Raw genomic sequence first — 15254 nt, forward strand, 5'->3', positions numbered from 1 at the left:
TGCCATTCTGGAAATGATTTTACATACTGCCTGCTTTCTTTCTTTAGAAACTGGCATCTTCAAATAGTAGGAGTGGGTTCTTGGTTGCTGTGTAAGCACTGGCGAAGGTATACGATGAGAAATTTTATGCTTTGAGTCCATTGACTCAAATGCTTTGGAGAGTATTGCCTATGATCAGAAGTCACTTTCTTCAATTTATATGTCTGCAGTCAATGTGATAATGGCGTATGTTACTGTTTAATTCTGGTCATTCATACAGATGCAGCTATCCTCTCCAGTAATTGTATGGTTTTTGGCCTTTGCTGAGTATATTCCCATGCACACACACACACACACACACACACACACACACACACACACACGTACCTGTTCACATAAACTCACAGACATATTTTTTCCTTTTTCAGAGAGGTTGTGGCATGGTGTAAAGCACATGGATTCAGAGAGATCTAAGTTAATATCTCTTTTTCACCCCTTAAAGGCTATTTCCTGGTTATGTTATTTCAGCTCTCAGAACTTTAATTTCTTCACGAGTAAAATAAGGATAATCATATTTACCTTGCGGAGTGGTCATAAATAGTACTTAATATTTGCTCAACAAATGATAGCACTGAATATTTCTATAATCAGTATAGTCAGCAGTTTTGAATTCCCTGCATTTCTGTAATTTTTTTAATTTTCAAAGGAAAGTACTTTTTAATTTAAATATAATTTACATACAATGTTATATTAGTTTTAGGTATATGACATAATGATTCTGTATTTGTATACATTGCAAAATGATCGCCACAGTAAGTCTAGTTAATATCCACCACCATACATAGTTACAACATTTTTTTCCTTGTGACGAAAGATTCCTTGCATTTCTTACATTTTCTGGGTACAGCAAAGAACTTGCTTGTTTATTTGGTGCAGCCCGTGGTTTGTGGCTCTGGGATATCTAAACTCTGAATCTACCTTTGGTTGGGTATAGCAGTGCTGAGGAGAAGGAGCCCTTAACAGAATCTTGTGTATCTTGTTTTCTGGTCTTTCTGAAATCTGCTTTACTAATTTCTACAGCAATTTGCTCTTTCTTCTTATAAACTCCTCAAAGGCAGAGGCCATGTCTTAGTTTTCTCTTTGATTCCAGAGCTGGCTGGCACATAGTAGATGCTTAGTAGATGCTAAATAAAACATATGCCTATTATCATTCTTTTTCTAAGATTCCCTTCACTTCTACTTTGCTATTTTTCCAACAAACTGCTCCTTCTGGCTTTGGTCAGAATTTGTTCTTGAATAGGACTTAGGGACAGCAAACAATTTTCATTTTGTGAACCAACTCTATAGGGTACAGATCCCTATTGGATTGTCATCCAGTCTCCAGTTTGAAAGAGTGCCATGGTCAGTTAGGGACGGCTGTCACAGACCTGGGAGTGAGGAGCAAGTATGTTGTACATTTGCTCCCTATGCTAGAGTTATCTCTTTTACCCATTGGAATATGAACGCTCTTTGGTTGTTCCTTTGCATTCCAAAAGCTGGCTGAAGTAGAGAGAGCTTAGAAGGTAATAACTAACTCCTGAATTTTATTCCTTCCTCTAGCATAACTTGAATGTCACTATATTAAAGGATGACCCTCTTGATACACGGGGAGAGAACACTGGTCTTGAGATATCCCTGTCATAGCCAGAGGCTGGGCATATGTCCTACCCATCATATCAGTATCTGATGATGTTAGAGTGGGGATCGAATTTCCTAAAGTTTCTTGCTAATAGCGAGAAGGAAATGTCGAAGGTGACTGCTGACAATGATACCACTTTTACTTTTGGCAAACCTTGGGCTTAATTTGGAATTCTGATCCAAAATTCTGGGAATGGGAATGTTAGACTTATCACAAGCACATTGGGAGTAAAGAAGGAAATTTCATTATGGCGTAATTTGAAGGAGATATTATTAATTATTATTATTACTATTGTTGAAAACAGCTTAATTTTTAAAATGAAAATCAATCATGTTTCTTGTAAAAAATTCCAACAATATAAACCACAGGGAGAAGAAATAAACTCAAATCACACTATGCAGAAATGACTAGGCATTGCATTTTGATGAACATCCTTCAGGAATCTCTCTTTAGGATAAGTCATAAGATATCAACAAGTTTAGTAACCTGTTTTATGCTCTCCAATAAGATGCTCACGGATAGTTTTCCATGTCAATAAATTTAAATCTACATAGTATTTCTTTTTCACTTTTTGTTATGGAAAATTTCAAATATATAGAAAAGCATTCAGAATGTTGTATAACATTCTCCATGTACCACTATTATCTAATTTTGTCTTATCTATACCTCCTCTGACTGTTCCCCATTCCCCCTTAACACTGGTTCATGTTAAAGCAAATCCCAGACATATTTGTACTAGTTTCCTATGACTGTCATAACAAATTATCACAAACGAAGTGACTTAATATAAATTTATTTTTTTTGTTTAAGAGACAAGAAGTCTGAAATCAAGGTGTGAACAAAGCTAGTTCCTCCTGGAGGCTTTGAGGGAGAATCTATTTCATGCCTCCTTTTTAGCATCTCATGGTTGCTGGCAATCCTTGGAGTTCTTTGGCTTAGAACTGCATCACTCAAATTCCTACCTCTGCGGCCACATGGCCTTCTTTCCTGTGTGTGTCTGTGAGTCTCACTGTCCTCTCCTTTTCTAAAAGAATATCAATCATTGGATTGAGAGACCACCCTAAACCCAGGATGATTTCATCTTGAGAATTTTAATTACATCTGCATATACTCTTTTCCCAAATAAGGTCACATTGTGAGGTTTCAGGTAGACATGGATTTGTGGGGGACACCATTTCACCCAATACAGTATCCTTTTATCTGTTAAATATCTCAAAACTAAAATCTATTGTCTAAATATTGCAGTTTTTAAAACTGTTCTTTAATAATGACAGGACAAGTTGTATCTAGTTTTTCACTAAGCATACATCTTTTCAATTCTATGTGAGATGGCTGGGTCAAAGAGATTCACGCTTTCCATTTTGATGCACAAGGTCAAACTATCTCTTGGAAGAAGTATACTAATTTACATCACCAAACAGTGCCTGAGCATGCCCCCACTAACCCTGGATGTTGTCCTTTTCTGCAATCTTTGCTAATTTGGTAGGTGGGAAATATTTTTTATTTACATTTTTTTAAAATTATAAGTAAGGGTGATTATTTTAAAAGAAAGAATATGCAACAGTGGTGGAAATAAGAGGGAAGAACAGCTAGGAATGCTTAAATGCTGAGGTTCAAAAATGATTCTGATCAAACCGTTTCTACAAATACCACTTGTATAGAGAAGTTCAGGGGAAAAGCACTGGAGAAATGTTATTAATCTTCTATATGTAGGGTATACACATTACACTGTGGGATGCTTACAGTAGAAAATGAATGGCCTGAAGATCAAGGAAATAACCTCTTTAAGTTTCTTTGGCCAATTTTAACAAAACGTTCAATCTAGAGGAATTATTGCCCATTGGAGGTCACTTCTTTAACCAAGGGGCAATACTTTTTCCAGTTACATATTTCACAGCCAGGTTGTATACTAAGCTTTTGTTCATTTTGGAAAAAAAAAGAAAGACAGACCATTTCAGGTATTTCCCTATCCCATTTACCATTGGTCAGACCTATCTGGTGAGCTTACAGAGTTATAGGGCACAGGCAATTCTTTGGCTAAAGGTTAAAAGGCCTTGGGGACTAGAATCACCAAAAAAGATAGTTTAAGACCTTAACAAAGTCATGCATTACCCCATATTTTACCTTCCTTCCCGTTAATAACGTAGATTTAAAAATATAACAGTTTTTGTTTTTAATTACCAAAATAACATTTGTTCATTTATAATATGTAAATGATAAGGTACTGAATATAGTAGAAAGTGAAAGTCTCTATGTCATCCTAAGATAGGATAATTTTGAATACATTTTCCCAGGTTTTTTTCTATGGATATACAAAAATTACTATTACTGTTTTTTATAAAATTGGGCTCATATTGTCCTGCAATTTTCTTTTTTCTCTTATTCATACATCTGACATATTTTTGTCATGAAAGTATACATAGATCAATTTCATTTTAACAGCTGCAGTATATACCACTGGAGGGATGTATCATAATTTATTTAACCATTTCCTTATTGATTTGGGTTGTTGCTGATTTTCCACTTCTGCAAACAGTGTTTCATACTGTTCACATAGAGTTGCACATTTTTGCAGGTATTTTTATAGAATAAATTTTTACATGAACAATTGCTGAAGCAAAGGGTAATGCACACTTTACATACACATTGATAGATATTGTCAATTTGTCCCCTTCTCTTGCCCAGGAAAGCCTGTTCAGGGTTCTACTCCCACTAACAATGGATCTGAGCCCCTAATGTCTTCATTCGTTGCTTTTTTTGTGTATAAATTAGAATTTTTTTTAAATACATGAAACCAAGAGGTCACCAAAAACTTCAACTTTCAGTTTTGGAAGACACTTTACAATCATGCCATTCTTCCTTGCCCAAGAGTCAAAGTAGTCTAGTAGATACCCCACAAGATAGATTACCTAAAAAATCTATGTGGCCATCTGAAAGATTTGGGGACATTACTGTTACAGAAACTTATCAATGTTACATCTGAAGTGAACATCAGCAGGTTAAGCACAGTCCTTAATTTTACACCCTCGTGCTTCTACGAGCCGCTCTTAGCACAAATATTCTTCACTTAACACGCTGTGTAATAATAATACCAGCAAATATTTATTGAATATCTACAATGTGTTGGCATTATTCGTATTTTATCTAATTTTGTCTTTACAGCAAACCTAAAGTATCGATATTATCCTAGCCATTTTGTAGATGGTGAATCTAAGTCTCAGAGGTAAAAAGACTTTCTCACAAAACTTCAAAATGAAAAATCCAGGATCTCTATCTAATGTTTAACCCCAAAGCCCACGTTCTTTTCATGACCCAGCAGCACCTTTAGATCTGGCTTTGATTAATTGATTCATAATGGGCTACTATGATTCAGTGGTATGGGCTTTGAATATATCACCAGCTTTTTGAAGTTAAGCATCATCTACTATCCATTTCTCTCTTCCTCCGTCCCTCCCTTCCTTTCTTCTTTCCATTCATTCACTCATTCATTTATTCATTGAATATATATTAAATATATGCCATGTACCAGATAAAAAAAGTGTGATTCCTGCTCTTGAGGATCTCAGAGTTAAGTGAGGATGACTGATGTGTAACCCAAATGTTTACAGTAGTGAGATAACTAACTATTATAATAAAGAATGTACTCAGAATGTCCTGGTTGCCCAGAGAGGGACCATCTACTTCTGCCTCCAGTGGTCAGGGGAAATTTTGCAAATTAGATGACATCCGAATAAAGAGAAACTCTTCCTGTCCCACAAAATATCTCTGATATCATTGTCAAAAGCTGGGCAGGATTGCATCAGGACTTTAACTTTTGAGGGGAAAAGAGCAGGGACTTAGCATTTCAAATGAAAATTGTATCCTTTTTATCTGATACTATAATTGTTTAACAATTTCAGTAATTTGAAGAGACTGGAACTGTTAGTTAGTTTGCTGTATATCTTCCCTGATCTTTCAATACCTGTATACATGCAAACACACACACACCACACATATATACACATACACATGCATAATTCTAATTCTTCTATAATGTGCTTTTTACCTCAAAATGAATAGAGATTATGTATTGTTATGTACCTTATCTTGAATTTTTTAAAGAGCAATATAATATTTCAGTATATAGATTTATCAAAATTAATTTTTCAGTTTCAGTGGACAAGTTGTTGGTTGCTAGCTTTTCAAATTGTAAACGACACTGCTATGAATCTTTTCGTGGGTACTGTTTAGAAACTTGTTCAGTTGTTCTCACAGCTTAAATTTCTAAAACAGGGATCGCGGAATTGAGCCAGAGGATACATATTGCTAGATTGTCCTAAAAAGAGTTACATCAATGACACTGACTTCCATTTTTTTATGAGAGTTCCAGAAAAGACTTTGGAATCAGAAAGAACCAAGTGCAGATCCTGGATCGGCCACTTTCTATCTTAAGTTGCTTACATCTGAATCTTAGCTTCATCATTGCTAAAATACTTATCTCAAAGGGTTGTATAAATTAAGTAAAATAAAATTAATTGTAAAGGATCTAGTAGAGTGCTTGGCACAAACCAATCACTTAATATGGGCTAGTGACGAGGTCTATAGAAAGCTACAACTCTGGGAAAGGAAAAAGAATACTCTTTCATCCTCGTGATAATGAAGCTGTTTCAGGCTTCTGGCATGATGAACTACCTAATGTTCTTTTCCACAAGATCTTAGAAATTGCCTTCCCATAAAGGGCTAAGGCCTGTCCACATATGCCTTTGTATTATATTTTCTTGCATAGAGGTCCCCTCAAACATTTTCCTCCTTCCATCTTATATATCAGGTTTAATGTGTCCAGGACACCACCCTGTGTGCCATAATGATCAGGTTAAGAATGCTTTTTCTTTATATAACATAAAGACTTTAAAGGGTGTTGGCAATCTATAATCTGGAGCTGTTCCATGAAGTCCTAGATCACTTGCAGTGAGATAAATTGGACCCGTATAGTAACACATTAAAAACAAGGACATCTGCACAGCTTACCCTAGTGCTTTATAACTGGTCTCTTCCTTTTAAATCCACATCTGTTATATAGCTCCCAAGTAAATGGCACACATTTTGCTTAAAGACAGGACAGACTGTAAGGACTAAATTTTATTTTTTTTCTGACCATTAGTGCCTGCCATCAAACAGATTGTGAAAACGCACACATTTTTGAGCCATAAGCAGGCATTTTGCATGCATCACCACCAGGGAAACAATTCATTCCCCTTAAAAATGTGTATGTAAGTGTGTGTATAAATTTATTTGTTAATATATATATTTGCTTCTTGATTTAGGAAATATTTTGAGATTTGCATTGGAGAATTCTGAATTTATACATTGTTATACGATGTATGATGGTGGTTTTGTTAAAACTTTTTTTTCCAAGAATGACAGAATCTTGATAATTTGGAGCTGGTGATAGATACATGTGGGATCGTTATATTACTCTCTCTGTGAATGCTGAAAATTTTGCTTAATAAAAATTAGATTGGAAAGATTACTTTTTTAGAGCCAAAATATATCCTGTTTCATTGTGCTCTGTCCACTGCAGAACATATAAAATTCCACATTAGACTGCAAACAGATCCTTAGAGCTTAGTGTAAAATCAAATGACTGAGAGCAACCAGTGTTCTGTTGGCCTTTGATTAAAGTCAAGTGTTTTTGTGGTACTACAATCTGACTGTGCTATGGAGAATGAGGACACTTTACCTTGAATTGTTAGTGTCCAACATAAGAATTTTTCTATCCTATTCTGTGCTCTCATCTTTTGATTATTTGAGATTTCAGTTTAAGTCCCATTTACTCATTTTTTTTTTCTTCCCGTTTTAAGGACTATTTAACTTTTCCAGACTCACCATGAGAATTAGCATTAGAAGATGTGGCTTTGAATCTCAATTCTGTGTAACCCTGAGAAAGATATTTAATTTCTCTGAAAATCCATTTTTTTCCATGTAGAAAATTGGTATAAAAATAATCTTAATGGGAGTGCTGTGCAGATTTAAAAAGGGAGTGAATAAAAACATGCTTTACAAACTGTGAGTCTCCTGTAGCTGGAGGATATTGTGATTGTATCCTCGTAGGGCTCTAGCATCTTGGGATGTAAAGAACTTTATGTACCCAAAACACAAAATATACACAGGATAGGGTCATATCCTTCCACTTTCTGGAACAGTGCTGAGGGAAAAGATAGATTCGATAATCTCATACACACCAAGCAGTGGTTTTTAAATGTTAATGTGCCCCTGGGAGCTTGTTAAGATTCAGATCCCAGGCAAATCTCTGGGATACTGATTCAGAAAGTTTAGGGTGGAGGTAAGAATGTACAATTTTTTTTAAGGTTCCCTGGTGATTCTAATGTAGATGGCCCAAAGATTATAATTTGGAGAACATAGCTCCTAAAGTAAAACAAATTATCCTTTTGAAGGATATTTCTAGTTTAAAAGAAGACTCTGGGAGAAGGAGGCATTTAACTCAGAGGAAATCAGTCACCAGGAATGAAATGCCGACAGCAGTGTAGGCAAGTTTAGAGTGGCACCTTTCTAGGGTCCTTCAAACTATACCCCACATGAGGAGGAGGGTGTGATGGATGGGGGAGACTGTGAGGAGTGGGGCTGAAATTTCTAACTTTTAAATCACGTGTTTGGTTCCTCTGACAGCAAGCCCCCAGTGCTTAGGGAGCTTTCCCAAAATTGCTTCAAACATAAACTTAGTTGTGATAGGAAGGGCTCGTTCTGAATGACCACAAATGCTCCCTTTCATCTTTATTGCTCATAATCTTTAGGGAATTGTTGCAAACTGGCCTCCATATACAAGGAGAGACTGAAGAAAGCAAAGTGATGGACCACTCCAGATTGGTAGGTGGCAGGTTTAAAAAGCAAGGGAAGTAACCTACCTTCGAGGGTTGTCTTGGGTATGGCAATATAGGTAGATCTCAGCCTCTGCCCGCCAGAACCTTATTTATGTAGAGACCTTAAGAGGATTCGGTCACCTACATAGTCCAGACTATCTCAACAACATATTGCTCTCAAAATTGCATCCTTGAAAATGGTCCCCACTGTGCGAACAGTGGGCTGAACTTAGATTCCAAGAATGGGGAGGGGGTGAGGAGCCTCTGGTTGTCTGGGTCCAGCTCTCAAATCTGTACGAAGAATGGGAGAAGCCCAAATATATATTTCTTCCTATAAATCGCAAGATAAGAGGCTGCCTTATATTGAAGTCCCTCTAGGTAATTTTGCTTTTATGTGGATCTATACTTAGGGGAGTGTTGTTCTGGAGACTTTATTTATATTTTTTGAATTATTTTGAGTGTGATTATTGTTTTTTCAGAAAACTAAAATTTTACTTTAGATAATTGACTTTAGAGGGGTTTGTTGCATTGTTAAATGTGAGTTTTATTTAGACTCAGGGCTAAAATATTTCCTGTGGGGAACATATCTTTGGTTTTGTAATATAAGTCAATGAAAAAATAGGTTTTGGTTAAAAGAAAATTGCTTTATAGGAATTTTTTAGACAAAATTTGGAATAATTGCATTAGAACAAGATTGCTCTCTATACCTACTCTCCAAATGTTATTTACTTTTTATGATAGAGCTATTTTTTTCAGTGTTTCTTTATCCTCCTAGGTTTGTCTTCTCCATTCATATGGCTAAGATTTGATTTCCTAGTTATGCAATATTTAAATTAAATACTATGAATGATAAAACAGAATGTTGGAAGCTATAGTACTAAACTATAAACTATAGTACTCCTTTATCTTCTGTACCTTCTGTGCCATGCCTAGATTCTCAAGAGGTTTGGCATGAAGGATATTCTAATTTTACACTATCCTCTGCCTAGATGGAATGGTACTTCCTACCCTGTAGCTTTAGGTGAGCAAATCAGAATGTAATGTTAAGTTTCCCTTTATCTGTCTTCTGTAAATTCGGGGCCAGGGGGTGAGCTGAATGTGGAGAGATAGATACATCTGGGGAAAAACATCTTGCCTGAGTCTTTTCTTTAATGCTAGTTTGAAGCAGACTACTGAACTGTTTTATCTATATATAGACATATGTTGGAGATATTGCAGGTTCGGTTCCAGACCACCGCAATAAAGCAGAGAGGTGTGTCACAATAAAGAAAATCCTAATCTTTTTGTTGGTGTCAGGTCTTGTTTTCAATTTGGAAAGAGAGTAACATCTGTGAAGCACAATAAAGGGAAGCACGATAAAACAAGGTACACCTGCACCAGATTTTGGTGACGACCTCTTCTCAAGGTATCTAAAAGAGCAGCAGGAGATAGAATTCATCCCTGATGGCTCAAATTAAGGAACCCAAATGGAGAGATTACTTTCAGATGTGTAGGCAGGTTTAGAAAAGTGGAGGCACCTAGACACTAGCAATAATAGGGAATTGTTTTCACTCAAAGGACCAAAAGAACAAGGGAAGGAAATGGTGTCGTGGTAGTTTAGTCACAATGAGAGCCATGAAGTGAGGCTGACTGGCTAAAGCTGTGGTAGTGGAAGAACATAGGAGGAGACTGACACTGTCAAAGCACAGGAAAAGAGACTTCAGCTTCCCTTTCCATCGTCTCCCATTGGCTGTATCCAAATAGAATCCAGGTGACAAGAAAGTCCAGATGATGCAGTCAGCAAGGTTCGACCTCCTGGGACACAGACAAAAAAAGATAAAGAATAGATGGGGGGATAGCGAAAGACAAAGGATATTTAGTATAATTGTTCTTTTGTATCAACCAAAGATTTTTATCCCCATTTTAAAAAATTTTTCATCTGCTTCTCGCCAGATAATACCTTTTTTTACTATACAACATTTTGACTTATTATTGATTCTTTAAGTTAAAATATTTTTAGGCTGTAAAGCATAAGTATGGTGATTGAGAAATATTAGTTGGTCAAATCTTTCTTCACATTACCAAACTCGAGTTAGGAAAATTCTAAATGACATGAGAACATTTTGTATGTGAGTTTGTATTCTTTGTCATCAGAAAAAATATTTGGATAACATATTTTGCAGGAAAATGCATTATTATTATCATAGTATTTAACATATTTTTATTGTCAATTGTCTGCATGTGAATGAAAGTTTTTCAAACTGAGCATTTCAATGTAAGACTTCTGATTCCACAGATTTCTTGATATTGCGATTCTGATGTGGCTCTTTTGATTGAAGTATATTAAACTTTATACTTTTATTACAATATTATTAAATGTATAAACTCTCAGAAATATATTGTAAAGTGAGGGTGAGGGATGGAATGGGCAATAGGTGAGTTTCAAAAAACCAGTGGCTGTATAAAAAAATTATGACATTGAAATGGCAGTGGTGAACTGATAAAAAAATAAAAATATCCTGCTTCTTTGCACATTATTCTCTGTCCTAAATCATGAGCAGTTCAGCAGAAATTGACTTTGGGATTACCATGTGAATATAAATTGATTAACTGCTAAATGACTAAATTGAAACATTGCCACTTGTGCCAGGTAGACAATCTAGTTTGAAGGAAGGGGAAACTACAAGAGTCTAGCATTTGATATAACTAGAGGTCTGCAAAAAACTATGGTTGTGACTATCATAGTGCTGGGGGTGATGACAAGCCTGGAATGATGGAGTGCTAGAGCAGAGAATGATGAGAGGATGGTGGACATAGATGTGATGATTGGTGAATAATGTTGACAATGATGGCAAAGAAAATGTGAAGATGGATATGCGGATGACGACGATGGTGTTGGTGAACTTGGCAACATAAATGGTTGAACTGGTATCATTGGTGGTAGAGTTGATGGTGTTTGTAGTTATGGAAGTAGCAATAGAGGTTGTAGCAATAGAAATGAAGATAATGAGTTGGGAGTAGAGCTAGTTTTGGAAGTGAGAATCGTAATGGGGATTGGGAAAATGATAGTAAGGATAGTCAATGATTCCAAAGTGATGGTAGGGCTTAGAAGTTATGAATCTCTGTGAGGTGAGGTGACGCCACATGACCTTTAAATTTTTTTTTAATGTGCCTTTGGTTGGAAACAAATAACAAAGCTCAGTAAATTTACTTGCAGGAAAATTTGTCAAACTAAGCACTCACTTTGCAGATGCTCTCTAAGCTTTTCCTTAATTACAGATATTAGCATCATGCTGTGCCAAAAAGCACCACTCCTGTCAATTTCAACACAGTGCACAAGTTCTAATAAATATTATTCAACCCAAATTATTGGAAACTTTTAGAGTAAACTTGGCTTCCCCTATTCAATACAGTGCTCTTGAAAGTTGACTTTTATCTTGAAAGTGATGTTACTTAGTCAGGGATTATCTTTTATCTGTTTGCAAAACAGCTGGAAGTGTAGCTACTGAGATTTGATATTTGTCTTTCTGCACTTTACTGCCAAGGAAAATCATTTAATTTGTAATCAACAGAATGTACCTTCATAAATTAGCATAAATATATACCATTGTAAGTCTGAATCAACAAGCTTGACCTTCTAGTAAATATATAATTTTTTGATAGAATTTTCTTTGCCTTTCTGACTACATATTTGAAATTAAACAAAAATGCTCAGAGGGATTTTTTTCTTTTCATTGCTTAAGGTAAGCCTCCTTCCCTCTCTCTGGCAACAGGTGACTCATTCTTTCAGTTACGAGGCCACATTTGATTCTGCAGACCAGCACAAACTTTGCTCAACAAGTTTGTGCTGCTTGAACAATTGAAATCTCTTTCTATCTGAAATATTTAAGACTATCAGGTACAGAGAAAAATGCATTCGATTACCATGGTTTAGATTTATTGAATATTTGCTATGCAGTTGGCACTTTTCATGGATTATCTCATGGTATGTTCTAATTCTCTCTGTCTTACGGATAAGAAGAATGAGATTTAAAGAGTCACACCAGTACATGGCTTAGCCAGGATTTGGACTCAGCTGCCTGCTGGAACTCATACTCTTAACCATTATGATATGTTCCCTATCAGATTTCTGATAAGGTAAAATTTATCTCTGTAGTCAAGTCTCAATCGGTCCCCCTTTCTTTGATCTCCACCTTGCAAAGCCATTCTCCATACGTTTGCCATAATTCTTTTTCTAAAGTACAGCATTAACCATGTCTCTTGGCCCCAAAACATTTTTTATCTAACCATCACCTATAGGGTAAAGTAAAAGTTCTTATGCTGTTTTCAGGATACTTCTCCATCTCATCTCAGCCTAGCCTTCTAGTTATATCCTTCACCATTACCCTTTAAGTAACCTATATGCCAGTTAAACAATTATTTGTTGTTCCTTTATTCCTTGCCTTCATGCCAAGCCTTGAATTGCTTCTTCATTACTTAAGTATCTTGTGTATTGCTACGGAATGAATTATGTACCCCGTCTCCCTTGCCAACCTCTGGATTCATGTTGTAGCCCTAACCCCTAATGTAACTGCATTTGGAGATAGGGCCTTTAAAAAAGTAATCAAGGTTAAATGAGGTTCTAAAGGTGGGACAATAATCTAATAGGGCTGATGCCTTTGTAAGAAAAGGAAGAAAGCTCTCCTTCTCTCTCTCTGCCATGAGAGGACACAGCAAGAAGGCTGTCTGCAAGCCAGAAAAAGAGCTCTCACCAGAACCTGCCCCTGCTGGCACCCTGATCTTGGAGTTCCAGCCTTCAGTACTCTGAGAAAATCAATTCTTGTTTCAGAGTCACCCAGTCAGTCTGTGGTATTTCGTTACGATAGCCTGTGTAGACTAAGACAAGCGCCTACTATTAGGGATGTTGGTTTGAAGAGAGCAAAAACCTCTTCATTTTTGATTCTGTGACTTGTGTTGCTGGTGAGTTTTTCTTCAGTCTCAGTGTCACCTGATCTTGGCTAATCTCTTTTTCACAGGGAAATTTCCAGTATGTTTCAGAGCAGGGATCATTCAGTGTTTAGAGATTTATGGGAAATTTCTCTGAAAGTAAGATGTGAAGATGTAGATGCCCTCTCCTTGTTGAAGGTATCTTTTTGGGTGGATAAGTCCAACTGGAAAAGGCCATTTTTTTTTACTGCTTGTTAATGGAATAATAATATGTGAAGTGATCATCAAAATAATTGGCATGGTTTCAACAAGAATATGAGTGAGGGGAACTGTTAAAAGAGAATAAAAGAAGGAATAACACATTATCTAATTATTTTGGAAAAAATGGGGAAAGTAAAGTAACTATAGTTGAACAATTACTATTTTAAACATTTTTTTTTTAATTTAAAAAAAATGATGTAGTTTTCACTTCAACCTAGCCTTATACTGCCATTTTATTCAACAGAGCATCGATCCTCCTTCTCTGGAATCACGGTGGGAAATTAATCTAAATTCTTAATTGCGGTGTGTTAGTGTTAAGATGGGCAAATTGCCTTTGATGTGGTTGTTATTAAGACTGCCATTGTAGCTTTATACAATAAAGCCTCATTAATGACATCTTCATCCTTGGGAGATCAGCTGAATTGTTTCTCTCATCTCGGTGAATACATTCTATCCAGGTCATAGCAAATTATGAGACTGATTTGCACTTCCAGTGCATTCCCCCTCTGCTTCTTAGTCCTTTACAAACAAACATATGGTAATATGAGAATGGAAACTTAGGAGATATCTGGGAAGGTCTGACAGAGAAGGTGGCACTGATGCAAAGTTTTAAATGTTCATCTGGATTTCTCTAAACATGTTAACAGTGTCCCATCAGAGTCCAGGGGACAAGTGTCCTCACTTTCTGGCCCAGCTATTAGATCTTGGTTTTATCTGGAATATGCATATTTAATAATAACTTACAATAGTCTTAAGCACTTTATCATTATTTTTATATTACTATAAATAGTATACTACTATGTTCTAGGACCTTTTCTAATTCTTATAGCAATTCTTCCAGGTAAATATAACTATGCTCATTTTACAAGTGAGAAAATTGAGAGTTGGAGAAAGAGAACTTTTCTTTAAAGAGAGAGGTTGCCAAAGGTCCCAGAGCTAGTAGTCTGCAGGGTCAGGATTTAGACTCAGGCTTTTATTCTGCCACATGGCTCCCATGACTAAAATCTTATTTTAACTAAGTGGTTTTTTGAATACAGGTTGGATCTTCATGTTGCTTTACAGCAGGAACTCAAGCAGCCAAACCCTCTAATGGACTATTTATCTTTGCAAATTAGGGCAATCTCTTACACAAGAGCCACTCATGGGTTTGATTAGCATGGTCCAGTCTCCAGGACACTAATCATCTTTTGGCATATTGACAATTGAGTTTGGTGGCTTAAAAAGCAGATGACCAGACTCAGAAAAATGGGGAGTGCTCTTCCTTACTGCCAACATCGGTGGAGCTGTCTGCGTAACTAACTCCCTGCCTTTCCCTCAGTAATAGTGTATCTTGTGGTTTTGCCTGTCTAATACACCAGAACTGTATTCAGCAATGACAAGGCAGCTTTGGAATGATCTGTTCGACTGCTTCTTGATATACTCATCTGTACTGGACCCTGGATCCCATTCTGTTCTTATGTAGAAGCATTCTGAGGAGCTTTTGTCCAAGATTCCATAGATTTTGAATCAGTACAAACTGATTGTTTTTCTCCACTTGTTTTGCGTGAAAGCGTGTTTAAAGGCCCAAATCTCAC

This window comes from Pteropus alecto, unplaced genomic scaffold (genome assembly GCF_000325575.1).
Source record: "Pteropus alecto unplaced genomic scaffold, ASM32557v1 scaffold222, whole genome shotgun sequence".
In the NCBI taxonomy this organism is placed as follows: Eukaryota; Metazoa; Chordata; class Mammalia; order Chiroptera; family Pteropodidae; genus Pteropus; species Pteropus alecto.